We start from the raw sequence: 9,253 nt of genomic DNA, 5'->3' as shown, positions 1-9,253 counted from the left end.
GGAAGGAAGGAAGGAAGGAAGGAAGGAAGGAAGGAAGGAAGGAAGGAAAGACTGGCAGCAGAAATCACATCTGTGTTTCCCTTGATGTTAGACTTGCCAGCCTCCAGAGGCCAACTCAGTGCTCCTAGTAAACAGAGGGTGTTCTATGAAGTCAAGATGAAGTTAGGCTTTGTCAGAGACAGGCTTCCATCAGGGCGGGGTAGTGGAATGCATATAGTCAGAGCCAACCACCACCCTTTAACCAGTAGAGATAAGAACCACAAAGACTGCTGAGTTCACTGGAGGTATCACCATTTCACACCCATAGAAGTGTAGATTGCTCCATGTTTATTAAAATCATACTTCTTATCTCCAAAAGAAATAAAGAAAATAGAACAAAACGGTGACTTTAAAAACAGGCATACCTGGTCCGTTTACTTAGTGAAAAGTATGTTTAATTCTAAGTGGGACAAAACAGCCTAAACAAGATTTCCCTTGAAGACATAACATGTGTGCCTCAAGTGACATCTCTAATGTTACTGAGACTCAGCTACAATGGCAGACTTCACCTCAGGACAAAGTAAATTCTAAAAATTTCTTCCATTTTGCCAATGAAATACTACTACAGATGATGTTAATTGCTGACATGAATGCATAAATCCAGATCATTTAATAACAGAGTTCAAAAACTGCCAGCTTAACCAATTTAAGCTCTTTGGGATGCAATATCATGACTGAGACCATTGATTATAGCTTTCCATTTTCATCCATTAGTTGATGCTTCCAGGGCTAATTCAATGGAACTGACAGTTCTTCAGGGACTGTGTTGTATAAATAAAGGTTAGAAACAGGGGCTGGGAAAGGAACCTCCAAGCACAGAAGTTGAGTGAGTTACTCAAGGGCACAGTCCTAGTAAAGTAGCTTGACTCAGACCCAATAATGCAGGCTCCACAGTCCAAGCTCTTAGCCACTCTGAATCTAAGCTGCCTCTATGTGTATGAATTCAATGCCACCACATGTTACATTTCTCATCTCTTACAAATTTTCTTACCTAGGACTGAGAGCACTTCAGAATCTCATTAAATCACAGTCATGGAAATCACCTACCAATGTAGAGTTGCTAACCAAACCTGACACATTCATTATCTCCCTTCAGATGTCATGACTTTCAAACATGGTGGTCAAGAGCCTACATGTCTATCATTGAGTATAGAGTTGGGAAAAGAGCTATAGGATAAAGGGGACAGACTCACTTCCCTCTTTATAAGAATAAAGAGGGATAATACTCACAAAAAAATTTAGTGACTCCCCTCCTGGAGCTTGGCAGTTTTGTCCCTGCCCAAAGAAGTAAAGTGGGGTAAGACCCTCCCTGTGGAGGGCACAGCCTGGTCAACTGCAGAGACTCTTAGGACTCATTATCTGGATTCATGAACCTGGGAATGAACCACTCTACAGGAACCAGAAGACACCTGTTAACAGTGTAGCAAAGAGAGCATAGATGAAGGATATATCATGACGGCATTCTTAATGAGGGTGTCATATGAATTAGGACCTATTCCACAATGAGCTCAAGATAGATTGAGCTATTGTCTCCACTTTTTCTCCTCAATCCAGCAGACCTGTCATTCTGTCCTGGAAGATTACATCAGTCTAGAGCTATTTGTAAGGATGTCAGTGACCTGTTCTTTTGTAGATGTCTTTAAATTGATTTTGGGGATGATTTATTATGCAGTCCTTTCAGTCTAGAAATTATTAGTCAATAAAGATTTGGATTCTCTTGCTTTAAGTAGGAAAAACATGCAGGATAGCACCATTTTTAGCATAAGATGATATTTAATTCAGAATTATTAAAGTTATTAGCTCATAGGATCATGATGGTTTGTATTGAGCCTTAGAATTCTCTGATGACCAGTTACCAATCTAGCCTCTGCTCTTGTCTCCGCATACATAGATTTCTGCCCATCCTCCTATGAGTTCTCATATATGGTAAGGTCGACTTCAAACCCCACAAAGCTGCCTAAGTGTTGTTACCAACAGGAGCAATGGCCACAATCCTTTGCAATCCTTTCTTGTGGGAATTTCATGATGTCAATGATTCACCATGAAAGCATCAGAGCGTGAAGATGTGCATTCTTTTATACACCTAGGTAGAAAGAATGGAGGGCTGGGAGCACACAACACGTGAAATAGGAAGTGGGGCCTTGAATCAGGCTCGGCCTCTTTCTCAGAAGACAGAGGTGCATAAGAGGAACAGTCAAAGATGAGGCACTAAGACCCACTGGTGAGGGCAGGGAAAGGATGTCTTCAACATTCTGGTGAACTGATCAAGGATCTGGCTATGACTAGGAACTCTTTCTCCTGTTTATCTCCAGACAGCAGCAAAATTATCTCTTAGGCTACTTAAATCTTCAGTGTAAACATGTCACCTCTCTCAGTAGCAACCCCACTTTACCCCACACTTTCCTTCTCAAAGGATCTTTCACTCATCTGAAGAGACTCAGTTTCTCTAATTGAATACCAGAGTTGTTATGCTGTGAATGAACAACACATCATGGTCCCAGCTACAGTTGCAACCATTAGGCTAACCTAAGTTGAAGACAATCTAAGTTACCATATTTTAAAATTTATGTACTGTGGGGAGAGGAGGTGGAGAAAAGGCTCAATAGTTAAGAGGGCTTCCTTCTCTCACAGGGAGCTAGAGTTCAGTTACAGCATCTATGTTAGGCAACACATGACTACCTGTAACTCAAGCACCAGGGTATCTGATACACTGTTCTGGCCTCAGTGTACATCTAAACTCACATGTATGAACACACACACACTATGAATAATATAATTATCTCAAAATTGTATTATTATGGGACTATCTTGTTTTAATTATTTCTGTTCACTGTCTTATTTATTCTTCTGTGTAGCTCTATTTGATGTCCCTATGTTATACAAGAGAAAATTGATGACTAGAAATGTTTAAGTAACTTTTCCAAGTTAGTCTCAAACCAATCCTCAGCTGGCCTCCCAAGAGCCCTGTGCTTGAAAGAGCATAATTGTCTGACCTTGTCAAGGATCTTTCTAGGAAAGAAGTGTGTTTGATGTTTGTTCTTTCTAGTCCTTTAGAGATGTTTACCTTATTATATTTTTTCATGTCTGGCTTTTATTTTATAAAGAACTTTCCTACTGGAAGTTCTCAAAATGTGACTTAGTTATAAGCAAAGATATTTCTTTTGTTTTCTTTCTTATATCCTCTTTGCATATCTGTCCTGTGTTGGACATCATTGCCTCAAAATCTATAGTGGGCAATTCAGATTGCTTAGGCCCTTCAAATGAGTGTTGAGTTTTTGTGTGTTGGTGTGCTTTTCTTTGCTACTGATCTGCTTATCAGGCAGAGAGAGGATATTATATAAAGCCATAAGTGGTTATCAAAGCACAGAGAAAAAGCAGCCTTTAAAATAACCTTACCCATTTGCCACAGTTAATCTACCTTACTCTGCCTTGATCCTTTCCTGGCTTTACCAACTAAGAACTTGTGGAGTCAGAGATGTCACACACCTGTAGTCCAAGAGGCAGAGGCAGGAAGTTCCCATTTTTGAGGTCACACTGGGCTACATAGTAAGAACCTTTCTCTAAATGTTAACAGCTGGGAAAATAAAGAACTTAATCATTTCTTTGACTGAATTCTTACATTTTTTACCTTATTTTGCATTTGCTCTGAAGACTACAGTTTGTACCCATTTTTATTGCTAGATTTTAGAGGGAAAGAAGTTGATACTTTTTATTAAAGTACAGTTATCTTATGACTTTTAATTAATTAATCAATTAATCTATTGACTTCTCTTCTTGATTGTGAATAGATATGCTTTGGGTTGGTACTATACCTCAGATAAGCATATTCATTTTTTATGTTCAAATTATCTCATTATGGGCCAGTGGGAGGCCCCAGGTGTTTTCATCATGAGGCTCATTTACTAGCTAACAAAGTCCTTCCTTTGAACACAATATGTGGTATTATTGTTGTTTACCTGGCCAGACCACAGAGAATCAGCTTTTCCTCCAAGGGTTTCTGAATCCAAACTATGATCCCTTGGAACATTAAATACTATTGGATTGCCATTTGTTCTAGGCTTCATGACTGGACAAAGCCAGGAGAAATTTAGGTTTGAAAGAAAATAATTTGAGATTTTTATCAATACTTCCATTTCTGATCAAACCATTCCTAATATTAACCTTTTGCTGTTATAATTTTTATGCTGGAAAGTTTGATCTCTTAATATATATTTTAATTTATGCTATGTTAGAACATTTGGCTAGATTCAAATAGCATTAATATTAGCCATTCACAATTCTACTTCTGTAGGATTTGAGATTTTCTTGCATCTGTATGGAACTGAAGAGCACAAATGGGCATTTCACATGCTTGCTACAATTATTCTGTACTGTTATGACCTTCACTTGGTGTGAAACTATGCTAATTTATTTCAGCCTCTTATTAGGTTTTAGAAACTATTTTTTCTTTTGGATTAAGTTTTTAATTAACAAAGTAGCACAGTAATTCTACTTAGGCTAAGAAAGGGAAACAGAGAATAGATTTCTGTTCCCTGAAACCTTTAAACAATGGGCAAAAGATACAAAGTAATAAAGCGATACTGTTCAAGATACCGGATATCTTTCTTAACCCACCCTCCTTTTGGTGTCTCAAGGCAGGGTTTCTCTATGTAGCCTTAACTATCCTGGAACTCTCTCTGTAGACCAGGATAACCTTGAACTCACAGAGATTCGCCCTGCCTCTGCCTCCGAAGAGCTGAGATTAAAGGTGCACACCACCAGTGCCCAGCAGATACTGGATATCTTGATGACGATCCTTGAGAGACAGATAGCAAGGGAATCTGGGACATGATTGACCCAATTTACTGCCTAAGGAAGGAAATCCAGGCAGTATGTGATAGAATCTATGAGTTGGTGAACAAGAGCTATGAACCAGGATGGCTGTGGTGAGAAGCACATAGGCAGAGGAGGTACACACGAGGTCTCTCCTGAAAATGTTATCAGAGACCTGATTCGCAGGAGAGTCAGAGCACTATGCAAGGTCTAGGGAGCACTTCTTGGAGTTATAAGTAACTGCAATCAGTGTGCACAGAGGGATGGCTTCCAGCCAGTCTATTAGGCTCCATAATTCCTGTAGCAGTCCAGTTTGCAGAAAGATCTTTCCTTGATTTTTAGCTGGACATGACATGCCTACTAATTGTTTAGTTTACAACTAAACACTATATAGCCATGTCATGATCTTAAAAGCAAGATAAGAGAGTAAAACTCAAGACTATGCAAAACTATGTGGCACACAAAAAAGCAAACTGCCCAAATCTCTGGTATCTAACACAAAGCTACATGGCTTTCAAAGGAAGAAGAGGAGGAGATTAAAAATCTTTCAGAGGGGAAAAAACTGAAATTATAACTGATATAGAAATGACAATCATGTTAAAATTAGCAGCCAAGACCTTTTAAGACAAAATTTTAATTGTGTTCTACAGCAGGTTGAAGTTGTTAATGGAAGATATGAAAGATATATATTTTTAAAAAGATCCAGACTGGGTGTCTAGGGCAAGGCTTAAAATGACAAATCTGAGTTTGTAGGAGAGGAGGTTTGTGATGGTGTAGGCATAGCATCAGAAGCTATACAAAGCAAAAGCAGAGAAAACCATAATAAACACATGAACAGACACAAAGAGCCTCAAAAAAAAAAAAAAAAAAAAAAAAATACATCAAAATGTGGTGTAACCAAGCTGCATAAAACCAAGGGAAGGAAATTAAAAAAAAAAAAAAAGGGGGAGAAGAAATACTATAAAGCATCAGAAAAAGCATGAAAGCACATTTCTCACCTGAAACGTGACTTTAAAAAGGAACAGTAGGGAGATGAACCTGCCAACCCAGAATTTTATAGCCTGCTAAAGTGTTCTTCAAATTTCAAAGAGACATAGAGCTTTTTGTTTTAATCAGTTGACATTTTAGTCCATTTCAATCAAATGTTCTACAAGAAATATTCAAAAGCTTCTACCAGGTAACAGAAACAAAGGTTTTGTCTTAATCAATTATATTTTGAGTTCATTTTCAACCAAATGTCCTACAAGAAATGTTCAAAGACATCTACCAGGTCTATAAACTTGTGGCCTGCCTGTGGGTCACATTCAGCCAATGAGAGCTATAAATGTAGACCAATACAAAAGCTATACACTTATTTAAGACATCATTAGGATTTTCAAATGATTTTTGTGATTTCATTGTGGACATGGTCTTATTGCCATGTCAAGAGATTAGGTGTGAATACATCAAACAGAAGGAAAATGAGTGTGGGAACAAATAAGATCCACAGAAAAGAACAAAGAACACTGGCAATGATAATTGTACATTTAAAATGATATATGCATACAATTATATGTAATAAATTATAAAAGTTATAAATATCTTATCTCTTAAGGTTCCTTTACTGTTTAACAAAAATGATGATAATATTACATAGGATTTCCAATGAATGGCAAAATGTAATATACTGAGAAAGCAAAAGTGTGGCATAAATCTAATGAAAGTATGGTATCAAGAATATAGAAATAGTTCTTTTTTGAGCAACCAGTTTTATGTATATTTAATCTGTGTGTGTGCGTGTGTTTGCCTATTTGTGTAAGTGAGCATCACATGCATACAATATCTGGAGCGGCCAAAAGAGAGCATCGGATCTCCTGGAAATGAAGTTAAAGATGGCTGTGAGCCACCACATTGCTGGTGGGAACAGAACCTGAGTCCTTTGAATTGCTTTTAGTTGTAAAACCATCCCTCCACCCCCCATTAAAAGTTGTTGAAACCCAATTAAAGGCTAGACAAAGAAGTGAAATAGACACTTCACCAAAGAGAACATATGCATCAAATAAGCATATAGAAACATGATTACCACTAGTCATTTGGGAAATGCAAAATACAGCCATAATGAGATTCTTGATAAATGCCTATTTCAATAATTGAAGCTAAGCCAATTGGCCTTCCCAGTGTTGGCAGGGTGGAATGGAAGTTCTTATGCACAATGGTCATACAGTTAAAGCAGCAAAACCACCTTGTTAAACTTCTCACTTTTTAAAATTGTTGACCCAGAGATTCTCTTCCTTCATGTTTATACCAGAGAAATGAAGGGATGTGTGTACACAATGCATATACACTGTTAATCTTGGCTGCACTATTTGTAATTGTCAATATACAGGAGCAGAGTAATGCAGGAGACTTAAGGATCAGTCAGTGAATGGATGAACAGGAAGTTGTAGCTAGACAGTAAAATACTACTCTGCAATAAAAGGAAATAAATTATTAATCCATGAATCTCAAAGCAGTTATGCCGAGGGAAAGAAGCCCAACATAAATGCATATGGTTGGATTACAGTGATATGCAAAGAAAAACCAATGTCATGAATGGTGGAAAGCCAAGGAGGACTGAGTACCTAGAGGAGCAAAGGTCTGAGACGCAGGGCAGGATCTGAAGGGAGCAAGAGAAAGGTTATGCTGTTGGATGTAGGTTATCTTATTTACAGAGGTGACTGCATGGGTGGATACATTCCTCAGGCACAACTTGTCTGATTGTGCCTTTAATCCCATGTGGTTTTACCTATGCTCATTATATTTTAGCAAGCACTTTTACATCCAAAAGAATTATAATGTGTTTTTTTGATGAGTCTCAGTTTTTTATATTTCATACCATAATTCTTCCTTTGAGAGAGAGAGAGAGAGAGAGAGAGAGAGAGAGAGAGAGAGAGAAGTCTCACTTAGAGCTCAGGTCAGCATGGACTGGGATTGTCCTATTTCATCCTCACAGAGAGTTGGGATCAGAGTCCTATGTCACCAGGCCTAGCTTGTCACCCATGTGCTCTACTGTGTTTTATGTCCCTCTTCAATACTACCTGGCTCAACTTTAAAAAGATGTGTGTGTTTCACTATCTAACCCCAAACACCATCTTATACTGTGTATCTCCTTTTCTTCCATTTTTTCTTATATAGTAGATAGTCCAAAAGAAAGAGCATGGCATTAGCATCTGGAGATTTTTCATGTGTCAGTTCTGTGTTTGCCCAGAATTACTTCGTGTCAGCACCCTGCTGAGGGGCATTTAAGTTATTTTCTTTCATTCATATGTATAAATAATGTATCTTTGAGTCTCACTCTGAGAAGTAGTTTTGGTAGTGGAGTAAGATGATATTTCCTAAATATTGAGATTCCCAAAATTAATATTCAATGTGTGTATGTCAGTTTCTATTTCAGAGTAAAGCTAGAAGATGATAGTTGGATAATTAGATAGATAGATAGATAGATAGATAGATAGATAGATAGATAGACAGATAGATGACAGACAAATAGATAAGTAGAAGATAGATAGATAATAGCTAAATAACATACTTGCAGACAAAAAGATAGATAGATAGATAGATAGATAGATAGATAGATAGATAGATAGATAGATAGATAGATAGATAGCAGACAGACAATATATCAATATATCTTTCTATAGAAGAAAGATGAAGATAGATGATAGATAGATAGATAGATAGATAGATAGATAGATAGATAGATGATAGGCGGTAGTTAGATGATAGATTCTGATAATAAGAGAGATAGATGACAGATGGATAATAGATAATACATCTCCATTTATTTCACTCCGAGTTCTTACTGAGGCTGATTATATTATTTTTACTTAAGCATTCAGCTCAGGTAGAGACAGAGAGGCCTCCTTGTAGGATGGAAATTTAATGCATGTGTAGTGCATTTTAATCAGTTTGCTTTTAAACACCCATGAAGTGGCTGGATAGAAGAGTTAAATGTATGTAGACTGCAAATACTAATGAGATGCTCTTTCTACTACATGTTAAGAATTTTATTTAAGGGAAGAAAACATTTTATATCCATTACTTGTCTTGAAGGAAACCTGGCCCCATTTAATAGGCAACGTCAGCAGCAAAGTGACCAGTCCTATGAAAAGGGTACACAGTGACACCCAATGACTACTCTCTTTCCACAGTGATCATCATCTTGGGACAACTACTCTTTCAGCAAGCATAATTTCAGCAAAAAACAATATTTTCCAGTAATTTTTGCAACTAGGGGTTTTATCTACTTATCATTATCTACATGGTGTGCAGCTAATGATAGCCTGTGACATGTGTCAGAAAACCTGGGCGCCAGTTCCACTATTCTGTGAGCTCCTTTGGCATGACGTTTTTCTCATCTTAAAATTGTGAAATTAGAAAAGAC

This window comes from Mus caroli, chromosome 17 (genome assembly GCF_900094665.2).
Source record: "Mus caroli chromosome 17, CAROLI_EIJ_v1.1, whole genome shotgun sequence".
In the NCBI taxonomy this organism is placed as follows: domain Eukaryota; kingdom Metazoa; phylum Chordata; class Mammalia; order Rodentia; family Muridae; genus Mus; species Mus caroli.
The sequence above is the reverse complement of the archived record's forward strand: the minus strand, read 5'-3'. Positions refer to the sequence as shown.